The sequence below is a fragment of the Larus michahellis genome, chromosome 1 (assembly GCF_964199755.1).
Source record: "Larus michahellis chromosome 1, bLarMic1.1, whole genome shotgun sequence".
Taxonomy (NCBI): domain Eukaryota; kingdom Metazoa; phylum Chordata; class Aves; order Charadriiformes; family Laridae; genus Larus; species Larus michahellis.
The window spans coordinates 215,223,337-215,239,722 of NC_133896.1; positions in this window are offsets into that span (position 1 = coordinate 215,223,337).

Below are 16,386 nucleotides of genomic sequence, written 5' to 3' on the forward strand. Positions count from 1 at the left end.
AGGGGAGAAACTGAGCCAAAGCCTCCGTGAAACATTTAATGGCCCAAACCAGTAAGGAAACATCTCTTCTTGACCCCCCACAACCTCTCAACTGTTATGATCCTAAGCACATGACCAATGCTCACTAGCCAAGTCTTTAAGAGACCTGCACCATGTCCATCCTGCACCATCCATCCTGTCTACTCCCTCTTCCTTGTGATCAATTCTGTCCGCTTAGGAGAGAAGAAACGAGTGTTGGGGGCTTGAGGACATGAATTTGCTTTAAATGCCCTACCTACCCTCCCCTGGGGCCTTCCCCCCATCCCAGCCATGGTCCCAGGACCTCCATTTCAGCTCAGCCCAGAGCCATCAGTCCCTGCCCCAGCGATGCCGTACATGTCTCCAACCCCACCATGGCCCAGCCCTGCCTGGCCATGGATTGATGTTCTGGCTTGGCCTCAGACCTGTCTCATCACCACGAACTTGCCTCGTGCTGGAAGCTTCCCCTGACTGTTCCCTCTCCAGGTCTGTCCTACTCACCTCTCTTGGGGGTGATGAGTTTGGTCCTGGCCAGAAAGTCCCCTGCCCTGACAGCCCAGGGGTGCCCTGTGGTTCCCTGTGGTTCCCTGTCCTTTAGGAAGCCCTGAAAAAGGGAAAAGTGATACAAAACTGGGAGGAGTCGCTGATACACCCGATGGATGTGCTGCCCTCCAGAGGGACCTGGCCAAGCTGGAGAAAGGGGCAGAGAGGAACCTCATGGAGTTCAGTCAATGGAAATGGAAATCCCTGCCCCTGGGGAGGACTAACCCCACATACCAGCACAGACTGGGTGCTGAGCAGCTGGAAAGAAGTTCTGCGGAGCAGGACTTGGGTGTCCTGGTGGGCTTCTGGGGCTCCCTAGCATGAGAAGGACATGAACATATTGGATTGAGTCCAGTGAAGGGCCATGAAGATGAAGAAGGGACCAGAGCATCTTTTGTTTGAGGAAAGGCTGAGAGAGCTTGGACTGTTCAGTCTGGAGATGAGAAGACTTGGGGGGATCTTATCAAATACCTGATGGGGTGGGAATAAAGAAAATGGAGCCAAGGTCTTCTGAGTGGTGCCTAGTGACAAGACAGGAGGTAATGGGCACAAACTGAAACACAAGAAGACATATTTAAACATAAGAAAATGATTTTGCTACTGTGAGGACGATCAAGCAGTGTCCCAAGCTGCCAATTGAGGTTGTGGAGTCTCCATCCTTGGAGATGCTCAAAACCCGTCTTGACATGGCCTTGGGGAGCCCCCTACCAGCGACCCTGCTTGAGCATGTGGTTGGACTAGATGGTCTCCAGAGGTTCCTGCCAGCCTCAGCCATTCTGTGGAAGGGAAGGGAGGAGAGGACACCCGTGGGAAATGAATCCTGTCCACTTGTGTGGGAAGGTGGGGGTGTCTCCTGTGCCTGGGAGTCCTTGAAGCCACGGCTTGGTGTAACGAGGACGTGCCTGTCCCAGACTGCTGACTCCTTTGCAAGGTGGAAGGGCCGCTAATGCCAGCCCTTTCCATCTCTTCCAAGCTTTCTCCCACCCAACACGGTGCACATTGAGAGTGCAGGCAGGGCTACTTTGTCCCATGCAGTGGCCTTGCAAGGACACCGTGAGCTCGTCATCCTCCTCCTCCCTACCCAGTAAATCCCAGACAACCTCCAGATGTGCTGTGGACCACAAGCGCCATGTGTTTGTCATTAGATCAGAGATAAAAGTTCTGGCTGAAGTGTATGAACTTCTGTCCTCTGAAGCAAGTGCTCCTGCACGATAGCAAAGTCCAGATGTTAGCACAGCTGGCAGAGATGTCAGCACTCTCGTGAGGCAAGGGAGGGGGCTACTCCTGCAGAAACATCTGGGCATGGTGGCTACTCGACCTGCTCTGCTTGGAAATGGCCCCCTTTCCAACTGGTTTGGAGAGGCAGCACAGGCAGCTGGAGATGAACAACACTGGGAAGCACGTACCTCCCTCCCGACGGAGAGGCTGGGTACCTACACTGGGTGGATATCCAGCCTAGATGCCTAATTTGGGTTTGATGAGTCTAGATGTGTTTTAAAAGGTGCATGTTTGAGTCTTGAGGCTGCTTCTACAGACCATGGAGAGAACCAGCTACCTCCAGAGGACAATTCACCTTGCATCCCTGGAGATGGCATCAGCTGTCCTTTGGAAGTGTCTTCCTCTCTGGCGCTAGAGACTCCTCTCACGCTCCCATGGTTGACATTTACCTGCTGAAATCAGGCCAGATGACCCCCTCTCCCCCCCTGGAGAGGGATCCATACTTACCAAGCGCTCTGCCAAGCCAGGTTCACAATCTCAGTCACCTTAAAGATATCCTCCAGGCTGTGCAAAACACCAACCTTGAGGCTTTTGAGGGAATTAAGTCCAAATTCCTATAACCACTGTTGTAGAGAATGTTTCTCAGAACGTCTTGCACTCATAGAAAGTAAGAAGAGGATGTGGATGGATTTGGAGCTGGAAGCATGGGTGAGGTACACAGATCCGTACACAGCACAGAAATGCCTCTCACGCCTGCTTTGTTTTAGATATCTTCTCCCCAGGCTATGGCACCTCTGTGGCTACTGCCTATGATAGCAATTATCCTTCTTGGTTGGACCAAGGTAACCTTCGAGTTTGGAGGTTGGTGGCTTAAGTGAAAGGCTGAGCACAAAGAGACAAGGTCACATCTGGTTTTGGGAAAAAGTGAGTGAAATACTGGGCTGGTGAGAAACTATTTGGTTAAGTGAAGGTTGGAGAAGGATTTGTGCCATGAAGAGGCACCTACTTTCTGTCCCACAAGGGCATCTGACACCTCACTGATAGCATGGACGTGGGGTGAAGGAGGGAGCGGGGCAGGTAAGGTTGGTCTGGGTTGGAGAGTCAAAGGGCTGCAGCTCAATGCTTTCCTGGGAGATGTTCAGAGGAGCTGTGGTGGTTGTCAGCCATGTGGCTCCGGGTGCAAAGTGCCACAGCTGCTTGATCAGTGGTGCTTTGGTGGGCCCTAGGGCAGTTTTGGGGCATGCAGAGGCCCACCAGTCACCTGGTTCCCAAAGAGCATTGCTGACCAAGGTTTGGAGGGGGTCTCAGGCGACCAAAAATGCCCTCAAATCACTAAGTCTCCAGCAATGACAGCAAAATGGGGTTGGTCTCTTCTCCCAAGGAACAGGCAATAGGACAAGAAGAAACAGCCTCAAGTTGAGCCAGGGGAGGTTTAGATTGGATATTCGGAAAATTTTTTACACTGAAAGGATTATTAAGCATTGGAACAGGCTGCCCAGGGAAGTGGTTGAGGCACCATCCCTGGAGGGATTTAAAGGACAGGTAGATATAGTGCTTAGAGATATGGTTTAGTGGTGGTTTTCATCAAGAGTTAGGTTGATGGTTGGACTTGATGTTCTGAGAGGTCCCTTTCAACCTAGGCACTTACAGAATCATAGAATCATAGAATGGTTAGAGTTGGAAGGGACCTGAAAGATCATCCAGTGCCACCCCCCTGCCCTGGGCAGGGACACCTCCCACCAGACCACCTTGCTCCAAGCCCCGTCCAACCTGGCCTTGAACCCCTCCAGGCATGGGGCAGCCACAGCTTCTCTGGGCAACCTGGGCCAGGGGCTCACCACCCTCACAGCCAAGAATTTCTGCCCGAGATCTCAGCTCAATCTCCCCTCTTGCAGTGGAAACCCCTTCCCCCTCGTCCCATGGCTCCCCTCCCTCATCCAGAGTCCCTCCCCAGCTTTCCTGGAGCCCCTTGAGGGACTGGAAGGGGCTCCAAGGTCTTCCTGGAGCCTTCTTTTCTCCAGGCTGAACCCCCCCCCACTCTCTCAGCCTGTCCTCCCAGCAGAGGGGCTCCAGCCCTCTGATCACCTTTGTGGCCTCCTCTGGACCTATTCCAACAGGTCCATGTCCTTCTTAGGACATGATTCTATGACTCTGTGATTCTAAAAACGGACACTGTGCCTCTTGGCCTCAGCAATCAGGGGCAGAGCGGGTCCCATGTGCGGTGGGATGTCTGAGCCGGGACTTCTGCTCCAGCTCTTCACCCTCGCTGATGCAGTGAGGTCGGCTTTCTGAGGGCCTTGAGAAGCTCTAATCAGCCTCTCCCTTAGCCCAAACAGTCCCATTCCCACCAGTCGCTGGCTCCAGCCTGTGCTTCCCCTCTGGGGCTACTTGGCTCAGGGCCGTCGGGGGCATCTTGCACCTTTCACTCACCGCGGACAACAGGAGAGAGCCACCGAGCCTTGCATTGCTCCAGGCATGGGCTCTGGAGGTCCCTCTCCTCCAGCAATACCTCCTGACGCCCTTCTCCCATCCTTCCCAGTGCATTCCAGCTGAGGCAAACGGGCTCCCAGTACAAAGTAAAGAGAAAAAGCAAAAACATAGAGGAAAAATGTGTGCAACCACGTATTTACTGCCCCAGATCTCCCCTTTATGCCACCACACTCTCCCAGCCTGCAAAACCGGCTGGCAGGGAAGGGGTGCGCTCCCAGTTTATAAATGCTCCCAGTTTATAAGCATGGGGAGAGTGTCTGGGGGGAGATAAGGGCTGGCACAGACGAAGGGAGCTGGGCTGAGATAACGTGCGGGAGAACAGCCATTGGCAAAGCCCCGCCGGGCTGCAAAGCATGGAAATATTTCAGCTCTGTGAAGCCGCATCCAGGGCCAAGCGACCCTGGGCTGTGCCCAGAGATAGGAGAGGGACACACGCTGCCAGCCTTGGGGGCACGGCCGCATCCTGCCCCTCCGGGAGCAGGTCCAAAATCTTGTAGGTTCAAACTAGATTGCTTTGCGTTGCTGCCCTTTTACACGCCTGGGGTTAAAAATCACCGCTCTAAATAACTATATTTGAGCAGTCACCGGCACCTTGTTCCAGGCAGAGCTCAGGAGCTGGTGGGAATTGGGATCAAGCGGTGGAAAGAGGTCAGAAAGGGTAAAAATGGCCCTTCAGCAGGGCTGGCTGGTTTTCCAAGCAGGTCGGCAGCACATGTGGGACCTGCCATGCCCTGCGTGGTGACACTGACCACCCAGCCATGGGGACTGTAGCTCTCATAGGGGTCCTACGAATTTTGCATTGCAGGAGGGAAGGGGTCTCCTCTGGAGGGAGCCCCAAGGCTATCCCAGCAGCACAGCTGGCCAGAAATTCATCCATGGACCACAAATAGCTCCCCTGGCCTCATCTAGACAGAGATGCAAGTGGTCACTGTGCCATACAGTGATGCAGAAGGTGTCCATGACCTGCTGGGACATATTTTTCCATGTCCCTACAATGCTTTTGAGCTGGCTGCAAAATCTCTCCCTGCGTTTAAACATGCACATGTGGGCAAGAGAGACCGATACAGCTCTGCCCTTCCCCCTGTGAGATCCAGGCTTTGGCCTTTTCTCCAGTTCTCCGTGGCACTGTGGTTGGATGCAATGTCAAGCTCAGGGTTGTTTCCCTTGGGAAATCACCCCGGCGCTGGGAGTTTCCCTTCCCTTGGCCTTCCCTTTGATGCTTGGAGGTCAGCTGCCCCAGGTCCTTCGGCTTGGTCCAACCTGCAAACATTCCTCTCCTCCCTCCCTCCCCATCTCTTTTGATCCCAACGTTGCTTTATGCATCCTGATCGATGCGTGCTGAGCGGGTTTGAGCATCCCTGAGGATTTTCCTGGTTCCCTTTCCCTTCGGCTCAGGAAGAATCCTGCTTAGTTTATTCATTCACCCGACTCTGAAGCTTGTTTTCAAAGGACTTAATGCCACAAAGGGCATCGGCGAGCGATTTCTGAATATTTGGGGACAAGGCTTGGGATTATGCAGAGCTCTTTGCTGCCTACCCCTGAATTACAGTGACCTCCCACGATCGGCGACGGCGGGAGCACTGGGGAAATACCAGTGCCTTAGAAATAGTGCACACAAGCATGCAAACAACACATGCAAAGCCAAGTATTTGTCCTTTCGCACTCCCCCAAAGAAGGTTTTTCCTGCGGAAAGTGGAGCTATCCCGGCCCCAAACTGGGATGGAGGGGAAAACGCGGAGGGGAAGAGAGGTTGGAGGGCAGCAGGTTGGCCGGGAAATAATAACAGGGGCAAAAACCCCAGCACCAGCGTTTTAGCCAGATCCTGAACAGTGAACTCAACTCCTGTTCGTGATGTTTCCTAGGACACCAAGTTTTCTTCCTTGCCAGTTTTAATGGATTACTTTAACCAAGCGTTAACATGCGTGGCTGACATCTGCCACATCTCTCACTGCAGCCAGCAGCAATTTAGTTGGGACATTTCAGTGCGTTTGTGTTTGGGACACCATACCAGAGAAGAGCAAGAAATGGTGATGAAATATGGATCAGAAATCCCCGCTGTGCCCACCAAAGAGCTTGGAAAGAAGGAGAGCCGATGCTTCACCAGCATCTCTAACAACAGGTCTGCTGGCTTTGGAGGGCTTGTTCCAGTTGGCGGACTGGGAAGTGCTGGTTCCTGAGGTTTCAGCTTTCTGGCCCCTGTGAGGACAAGGAATGGCTAGAAAACACTGGAAAAAATTTGGGATGAGAAGACAGAGAGAACCCAATAATAGAACATGTATTAAAAGCTCTTGTGTTGTTGAAGGCAGCTGTATTTGATTTTGGAAGGGCCTGGTGGTGTCTTTTCTAAGAAAATGGGTGCTCCTCACCACACTGGAGTGTGTTTCTGTGCCATGAATTACTTCTGAGCCTGTTGGTTCATTTGATCACACCTGGAGGAAGGTGGAAAGCTCAGAGATGCCGATGTTCCCACCTGCATGTGGGAGAGGAAGGAGACAGACCCTGAATCATCTCTCGATAGGGGACAAGAAACCCCTATTAGACCTCAGCGAATCCACTTGTCGTAAAGCCTCCAGCTTCTCCAGCTCCACAGGGAGCACATGAACTGGGCATTACTGTAAGGCACGTGGCTACCTGTCCCCTCATCCCCCCGCCAGCACAGTCAAACAGAGATCCCACAGTCCTTGTCCTCCTTCTCCTGGTTGCCCATGGTCTTGACTGTAAGATGTTGGATCAGGGGCCCAGGATCTCATCCTGAATCTGCCACTCTATGACCTCAGGCATGTCACTTCAGCCCCTTTCCACCTCTGCATCTCTGATGACCTCACTTGAGGAGCAAAGCCTGGTGAGATGTGACCCGCCAGGTCAGCCTGCCCTGGGCTTTGTGTCCCAGTGGTCCCTGTGGCTTCCCAGACAGCACAGCCCAGGCTGCCTGGTCCACAGCCACCTCGCAGCTGCCACGAGATCAGAAACCATTCCCTCTCCATCCTCCTTCCCTCTGTGCCCTGGGGAGTTTCCATTTTTGCTTTCTCTCTGGATTACATTCAAAACCTCAGGCCACACGGAACAGCAGCAAAGAGCCAAGCTGGTGGCAGGGAATGGTATTTAGGGGGGAAAGGTGATGTCCCCATCCTCTGTTCTCCATGAAGTTGGAAAGCAGAGTGGTGAGGAAAGGGGTTGAAGACCCCCAAGACATCCACATGTGATTTTTATCTCTTGACATGTGCAAGGAGTTATACGCCATTCTCCCTGGAGAAAGGGTTCTGGTTGCCTATCAGGGGCATCTGCAGTTCCCCATAACATTTTTACACCAAGAAGAGGGTCTTTGGTGCAGCTGCAGAGACAGTGCTTTTACAGCCCTGTGTAAATTTGCAGATTTCAAGCTTTCAAGCTTTTTTGAGATGGAAAAAAGGGCTATAACTTGGCTTAAGGGTGCAGATACACCGTCAAGTCAAGTCATTTCGTAGGTCCTGCACCACTAGAAGTTGAGCATGTTTCTCCTTAGCTTTTCCTCTTCTTCTGTAGCAGCCATGCACGAGTTCCTGGTGCTGCCACCGAGCTCTGAGCAGCCAAGCTGTGACGGACAGAGTCAGGGCAAGGTCTTTGTTGTGCTGCGACAGTCTGACCGGCGACTCTCCAGGGCTCAGGCTGGGAAGTTAAAACGTCTTGGCCCATGGCCAGCTCCTCTGGGCAAAGCCAGAACAAATACTCCTCTTAGACTAATTAGACTGAGGTTACGTGTCAGGAATGTCACTGCCCGTCCAGAGTCTGCTGGCTGGAGCAGAGGTCCAGAGAGGTTGTCCCTGGAGGAGCATGGTCAGAGGGCACCGCCATCCCTAAGCAGGGTGACCACACAGTCTCTACTGGGCAAAAACCCAAGCCCCAGACTAGAAATGTCCATGGAAACGAGCTCCTGTCTGAAGCACCCTGTGTTTCCCGCCAACTCTGGTTGTCCCAGAACCTTGTGTGTCTCAGGGAGGGTCCCCCAGGATGACCAGTTGCTCCAGGCTCTCACTGTCTCCACCAGCCTTGCCCTGGGAAATGGTTGCTGGTGGTGAGATCCCTCAGACCTTGGCCTAGACCATGATATATCTGAAAAAGGCATTTTCTGCAACAACACTTTCTTTGAAGGCAATATAATTTCCTCTCTCTTATTGAGACAATCCCAAGTAGAGCTGGTCCACTGGATGTGTCTGCTGCAAGATGCTCTGGGCTTTTCCTTGCAGAGGTCCACAATAGTTCAACCTCTGTAAAAGCCTTTAAAGCTCTCAGGTCCTGAAATCCCTCCCGATCTAGCCCCAACCGTGTGCTCCATCCTTGGAGAGGACAGCTGTATGGTCAGAGTTGACCATGCTTGGGCATTATCTTGATGGGTTTGAGTTGGCACAGGCTAAACCCCTGCCTGGCCATGGTTAGCAAGTCATATGGATTTAGCAGAAGAGCTCCAGTGACTGTAAAGTATTTGCAGTGAAAAAAAAGTTACTACTGCAGTGTTTAAGTGCAAAAAGGGAAATTACAGTGAAATGAGGAAGCTCCTCAGAATTAAGCGGCTGAACACAAGGATGAAATGTTTGCAGGCAGAGTGGAAGTGGACAGAGGATGCAAATGCAAAGCACTGTTTCAAAAAGGCCATAAAAACCTTCCCCAGGACAGCCAGAGCTAAACAGCACAATGAAAAATGTCCTTCGAAGAAAGAAAATCTCCTGCAGAGGGTCCATGCCATGTCCAAAGGGGGAGACATCGAAGAGGTCACAAACGTGGCAAACTAAATGCAAAAACCTGCTTGAGCGTGCATGGAAAATTTTAGGGAATGACTCGCTAAAAGGTGGAAAATGAGTTACCAGGAACCAAAGCCCACAGTGAAGAGCTGCAGAGCTTCATGGCGTTGAATAAAATACGTTGCGCTGAATTGCGTGGTGGTGAAGCGATGCCAGCATCTCCCATGAGCCGTCCCTGTCCTGCTGTCCCGCAGGAAGATGGGATGGAGCTGTAAGGAGCACCAAGGGGGTATGAAGATCTCCCCTAGTAATTATTCAGCTCCTCATGGTTGTAAAACACCCCTCCAAGACTCAGATTGCCATCACCAAGAGATGGAGCACGGGGGTGACAGCCACTGTGGCTCATCCTCCCATCCCCCACCCGGTGTCCTGTCTGGAGGAGGCAGGGCGATGTGTGGAGGTTATAAAAGTGGGAAAGTTTCTGAGACAGGGAAGTTTTCCGGAGATTATTGAGCACAAACTAACCCCACCTCCGCCTCACAAAAATCCTGCAGCCACAAAAGCAGGGCGTGATTCAGAGCAGGTATCACATTGCTCATTCCTTACCCCTGTCCCCTTCCCAGTGGCCTCTGCCAGCGACGGGGCACTGGGGCTTATGTAAATATATAAGTAAAAAAAATGCACAACACGTTTAAAAAAGAAATATATATATATATTTATCTAGAACACATGTTTCACAACATGTTTAGAAAGTGTCACTGCTGTTACCAGGATATCTTCAGGTACCCGTAGGAAATCCCCCGGTGGGTAGGACACGTCCGGATGACAGCCTGAGAAATACAAAAGAGGCCCTTTTTGGTGGTATTAAACCATGTCGTTAAACCTGGGGTCAGTTTGCATCGTGCAGGGTAAACATTTGCTCTTACTGGAAAAGGATCGCTTTATCTTTCCCTGCTTTTGTGAATGCTTTATCTGAGGGGTAATGAAGCAACGAAGTCTTTCTCTTGCTCTTTTCCTACTAAATCGGGTTTCTTACAGTCTTCTAACTGTATTCCTCCTCCCACACAGGGTCGACGTCAAGCATGCGTCCACCAGTTTCACAATAATCCCATTAACTCGCAACCGGACAAAACCCACAAAGCTGGCCCGAGCGGCGAGGCTGGGGCAGGAGGCATTTTTCGACTGGGTGGTTGAACCAAAATTTGGGAGGAAAACACGATCCCGGTCAAAGGGAGGTCAAAGCGAATAGCTTCTGTTGGGTTTTTTTTAACCCTTGCCTATTTTCATTTGTTTGCTTAAAAAAAGATGAGCCTTTTTTTTTTGGTTGAAAAAGTATCTTTTTGAAGTGAAAAGTCAGGTGCTTTGTATCAGAAAAGAGGGAAGGGGAATACTTCCACGCCTCCCAAGAAAACCACTCCATTTTGGAAGAAAAGAATAAAAAATCTCCAAAAATTATGGTGTGTTCTGGGAGTTGAGTTACTCCCCCCACAATATCTTCATTCTCAACTAATGTTGGTCTCTGAGCAGCAGAACAACTCTTAGGGGAAATCTTTCTCTCCGTCAAACCCTGGTTCTCTGTGGTGCTCACCTGGCATGACTCAGCCTCCTTGGACATTGTTGGCTGGATCCATGCCCCTGGGCTGCGACTGTCCAGATTAATCATTGCACTGTCGCTGGCATGGTTTGGACCTGGACTCCTCTGAAGCAGCACTTTTTTGAGGTGCCCACCCGTGAGTTGGATGTGGCCACCCGCATCAGGGTGGTGAGGGAGTAACACTATGGGATGTGTAGCCAGAAGATGGGTCCTGGCTTGTCTCATGGACCAGTACAGCCATAGCCAGGAGGAGCTGTGTTTGCTTGTCCTTGCACCGTTGCTTATCCTGGGGCCACGGTTCATGCAGCATCTCGAGTGTCTCAAGAAGGTATGTGGGCTCCTGGTGTGACCATCTCTTCTTCGTGGGTTCGCATGGCATTAGGTAGCAGGGTTGCGTGCAGGTCACGGCCAACATCTTTCTCAGGACAAGAATCCAAGGTCCAAACCAAGAATCTGATGGGCCAAAGCAGGGAGGAGGAGAGCCCCAAAACACCACACACACTCATCAACCAGATTGCTGAAGGAGTGAACCCAAAGGGGTGAAGCTCTCTTCCTCCATCTACGGGCAACCAGGAGGAAGAACAGCTGCTACAAATTAATATTTGCATCACGTTTCAACCCAGCTGCCTTCTGGCGACGCTTGAGGAATTACCTTAACTCGGGAGTCATTTCCTAATTGGGACTAAAAATGGAAATATTTTGGAGATGAGGGGAGGATTTCAATGTGACAAGGCGTTGTTGTAAAATGCTGCTCTTTCTCCAGGCTTCGTGCTGTGGAGAGGAGAGCCTCGCATCACCAACCAGATGCTGAAACGCGGAGATGGGTTGCAACATCTGGGAAGTATTGCCTGGGAAGGGATGATGAATTTCTAGGAAATGATCCCAGAAAGTCTGGATGAGGCTCAGGCCAGTGGGTTATTAATCACCAGCTGGAACTCCGGCCGCAGGACATGGGCACTCGCTGCTGCCCACAGCCCTGGCTGGAGGCATCATCCATATGGATGCTGCTTGATCCAAGCCCACAATCCCAAAAATTTCACCCCCCTCATCACTGTCGTTGCTCCCCACGCCAGAGCATCGCCCCAGGAGCCGACCACAGGAGGGTCCTTGAGCCCAGACCACCCAGCCAGGAGCCCACAGCTCATTTGCCTAATGAAGAGCAGATGGGGAGGCATCAGCAGGGAGGCTGCTCCAGGGCTTTTGATACTTCCTTGGCAAACCCCCATGGTTTCTCCGATGCCTTCGCGCAGCCGCAGCGTGCCGGTTGGGGTTCGCAGCTGGCATCAGCGTGCAGATGGGTTTGGGAAAGCTGACGTTTGTGACGGTGCGGTGACAGCGATGCCCACCCACCCGCTGCCCCCATTGGGTTATTTTTAAGTCTCAGCTCTGCGAGCTGATCCTGGGAGGATGCCGGAGGGGTAAGACATTGGAGTATCAGCATTTTGCTGAGCTCACAGCCCCAGCAGTGTTGAAGAGGCTTTTGGGGGAAATTTGTGTAATTTAACAACCCCAGGCTTTCTTGATACCCAGTGGAGAGAAAAAGGCTTTTCTGGGTCACGCACCCATGGACCCCCTTGAGATGCAGCTCTAGGGTGCATTGAGTCATGTCCAGGATGCTCTGATTTTGGGGCTAGCCCTGTTCTGAGCAGGGGGTTGGACCTAAGACATTCATGGGGCCCTTTCCTAGATTCTGTCTGATCCTATCCTGATGGACCCCAGGCAGCTACCTGGATGGAGGTGCCACCAACGCAGGTGGGTCTGCCAGAGTAGGTCCCCTGGTTTCCCTTAGGGCTAGTGAAGAGACAGCCTATCTCCTGTGCCCTCCACTGATGTTTGGAGGTCCGCTCAAGTGGGATACATTCCCCTGGGGACCTGGACCGTGGGAAATGCATCCTCCCCTTGTGATCATGGGTCCTGCAACAAGGGATGAGGGCACACAGCAGGCTCTGGGGTGTCCAACAGCTCCCTGAAAGCCGCAGCAATGTCCCTCTCTCCTAGCGCAGAAGCTGAGATCGGTGAATCCTTTGCCCACGGAGGACTTGAAGCTCTGCTAACCGAATGTGGCCACCCCCCGACACCTTCCCCTCCTCGCAACATTTCTACTTGGCCCTGCAAATTGCAGCGTGCAGAGACAGGATCACACCGAAGAGCCAGCTGCCCCCCAGGAGTTACGACCCTGCTTTGCAATCCCATCCCAAGGTGCTCAGGCCTGTTTGCTCATTTGGGACTAGATGGACTCATTCAACAGGCCATGAGGAACAGACACCGTGACGGGGCATTGCACCCACACCCTATTTGCAAATAGGCTGCTCTGGCACCCACGTGGCATCTCATCCTGCTGCCAGGCTGAAAAATGTGCTCAGTCACGAAGCAGGAGCAGGAGAAGAACTGCATCTGGCTGGGGGCGGTGGAGCTGTTCACCTAACAAAAGTCTTGAGAGAAGCATCGCATCCTCTTGCATCCTAGCAGAGGAGGTCTGCAGGCACCTGCCAGGGCTTGGCTTGCATCCCACATCCCGGTGCTGGGCTCACAGATTCACGAATGGCATGGCAGGAGTGCTCAGGGGACCAGGATGACTGGTCCAGCAGTCCAGCCATGGATGAGGTTGTGCGGAGAGGTTCACAGCTCAGGTGAACGGCTGATCAGGGACATCCTTCCAAAATAAACCCATTTCCAAATGCAGAGATGGTGGTAAATCCCCATCGTGAAAGACACATACCAAGGTCCTTCCCAATGTGGGTCTCAAATGGCCTCCATCTCCATCCGTGCACTTGGGCTTGCACTTGGGCTCCTTTCCCAGTGGTGGCCAGTCAGTTTCCAACCTGTTTGTCCCCGTTTTGATGAGAAAAGGATGGAAGGATGTTAAATGAGCATCGAGCCTTTACAGGCAGGGATGGAGCTGGAGCGGTGGTTGGGTGGCTGGATGAAAGGCAGATGGTGACCAAGCTCTTTCCTTGCCCTCAAAACCACAGGTCACGGGAGGAGAGGCTGATTCCCTGGCTGTCTCACAGACGGTGGTTCGGCTCATGCGAAGGGAACTTCACAGTGAATAGAAAACATCTCCATCCCCTGGAAAGTCCCATGGATGAAAACCAGGACCCTACCTTGAGTGGCTGTAGGTGGCTGGGTGGAAATCCCGGCATGGGGACAGGGACCCACCGCTGGCACCCTGATGCTCCCGTCCCTTGGTGTGGTCCCAGGGTGTTCCTAGGGCATTGTTAGCGCTCCCGTGGGGGACACCATTTTGCCCCGGGGGTGGACGTGGGGACCCCTTGCTCCTTGCTGCCACATCCCCTTAGCACCAGCAGAGGACTCTGCTGCAGCAGGGTTCAGCTTATTCAGCTAAAGGGTTCCCCTATTGGAAATCAGTTTTTGCACTACGGGGACTGCAGTCTCCCACGCATCTTCCACCGTCTTCCAAGGTCTCTCACTGGTCATCCCACCAGCTGGGATGTCACCTGGAACCCACCTCACATCCCTTTCTTTGCAAGTTCAAGGGTGGGAGCTTGGTGGTTTGAGGGCATCTCAGGGATCCCCCAGGATTTGGGGGTGGGGGCTGGAAATGGGCTCGTGACATGATGCCTTTTCACGGCGGGTGGTGAAAACAGAGGAGCAGGACCTGGAGTGGAATCTCCTCCTCTACCACCAGCAGCATCAAATGAGGCTGCATGTGGCTGCAAAACCCACACAGTCAGGATGGTTTTTTTTTTGCGGGGGGGGGCTGCTTCATCTCATCCTTTGCTACAAAGGTGGGAGCCTCCAGTGCCAAGCTGAGACCTTGCAGCTCATCTCATGGGTGATGAGCCACAGCCAGGCAGCTTTCAGTTCACTGGGAGGATTTGAAGAGCTGCCGTTCTTGCGTAAATTAGGAGGTTTTGGGGTACAGAGGGCTGTTTCGCACACTTTCCCGTGCCTCTGGGAGGGCAGGCCCAAGGGCTCAAACCCTTCTCCTCTCCTGGAGCACGGGAAGGAGGATTTGTGGGCATAAATATGTGTGTGTGCGTGCATAGGCACGTGTACACGTGTGCATTTGCAGTGTGACAGTCCAGCTGCTACCCAAAACATGCGTCGAGATGTTGGCGTTTGGCCAGCGCTTAAAATTGCAGGTATCTGGGGAGAAATCTAAAAAAAAAAAAAAAGAAAAAGGATATTTTAAACTTTCAGGCTTTCCTGAGCATTTATTTGCCAAGGAGTCTGCAAATATTGGTATTAAACCCATGAAAGCCTTAAAATAAACTCCTCGCAGAGTTGGGTGATTGGCGTGTTATTTCAAACACCCACTGGTTTGGTTTCTTCCAAAGAAAATGCTGCCTTAGCCCATCCATTTTTGGGAATTTCTGCCATAATAGGATTATTTTGCGGGACTTGGGAATCTCCTCCCTTTGTTTGAACGCAGCACCAGTCTCCTGGATGGCTTTGGGGCACCATCTGTCACCTTTCCTTGCTCATCATTGATGGCGTGAGGGACACGTTCCCAAGGCACCTCAGCCTGTAGTGTGGGTGAAGTAGGTGTGGATTCTCTGATGTCTAATATAGAGGTTGAGCTGTTGGATGAGGGCTCCTTGGCTCTTTCTCTTGCACGTGGCGAGCTGTTCTCTATGAAACTCATAGGAGCTCAATGGCGCAGAGACTTTGTCCCCGTATTGAGTTGGCCAATTAGATCAGAAATGACTTGGAGGGGCAGACGGTCTTGTTCCTTAGAAAATCAAGCCCCAAGGAGGAAAACCAGAAGGAAAATGAAGCCAGGACTCACTACTTGAAAAAGAAGTGGACGTACCAAGTGGCTTACAGTAACAACATGACAGATTAAGGGTCTGCTTCCTAGAAAGACATGACTGGGAAGAAAAGGCTCTGTACTTGGATGCTGGGAAGGTCTAGGAGAAGTCTGCATCCCTCCAGCCCATGTGGCAGATTTGTTTGCTTGGCAGGAAACCCTGAGTGCTCTTAACTTTCTCTTCCTGAGAGACATTTAGAAAAAGTGGGTTTGGGGTTGGGTTTTTTTTTTTGTTTTTGTTTCTCTGAAGTAAGCGTGCGATCTCTGTGTTCCCCGTCAATGGGTATCAGTCTTGCTTAATTCTCATTCTTGGGTTTGAGTGACTCACACGAGCTACGGAGAAGTCCCTGCAGGAAAAGCTTGGGTGCGATGCTGTAAAACCCACAAGCTAAAGCTATTCACGTGCGAGCCCTTCATCCCCATGACATTCACCCCGGGGTGGGACTCCAAAATCTGCGCTGAAAAATCAAGAGGGGGTTTTCAGAGAGTGTATTTTGGGCTGATAATTCAGCAATTTTGGGGCTTGCAGCTATTTCTTTGGTGTTATCCTTTTGAGTCTTCATGTGTTGGCAACTGCAAGGGCTAGAAAGTTTTTTTAAAAGAGAAACCAAAGCGGAGCTTTCCCCCGTGGTGCGGGAGACCATGAAATGCTTCTCCGTCCCGCACTGCAGGGCAGTGGGCATTTACCAAATGCATCTTGAAGACATTGCTGGCAGATGAGGTGCGGCAAAAAGGCACAAAACTAATTTGAAGGCTGGAGAAATCAGCCTCGGGACGAGAGCGAAAGAACTGGAGCTGCTCAGATTATTGCCAGGCAGATTTCAAAGTAACTTGATCACAGTTTGTAATAAATCCATCAACTGAGATGAGTGTGCCCTGAAAGACTCGTTATATTGGCAGAGGAAGGCACAGAAAAAGCCAGGCGGGGAAGCAAGCAGCAGATAAATTGCAACGGAAACCAAAATAGGTACTTTTTCATGGGGACTGTGGTTACATTCGTGAAACCTCCTCCTGGTATCTGTAGAGGAAGGTGA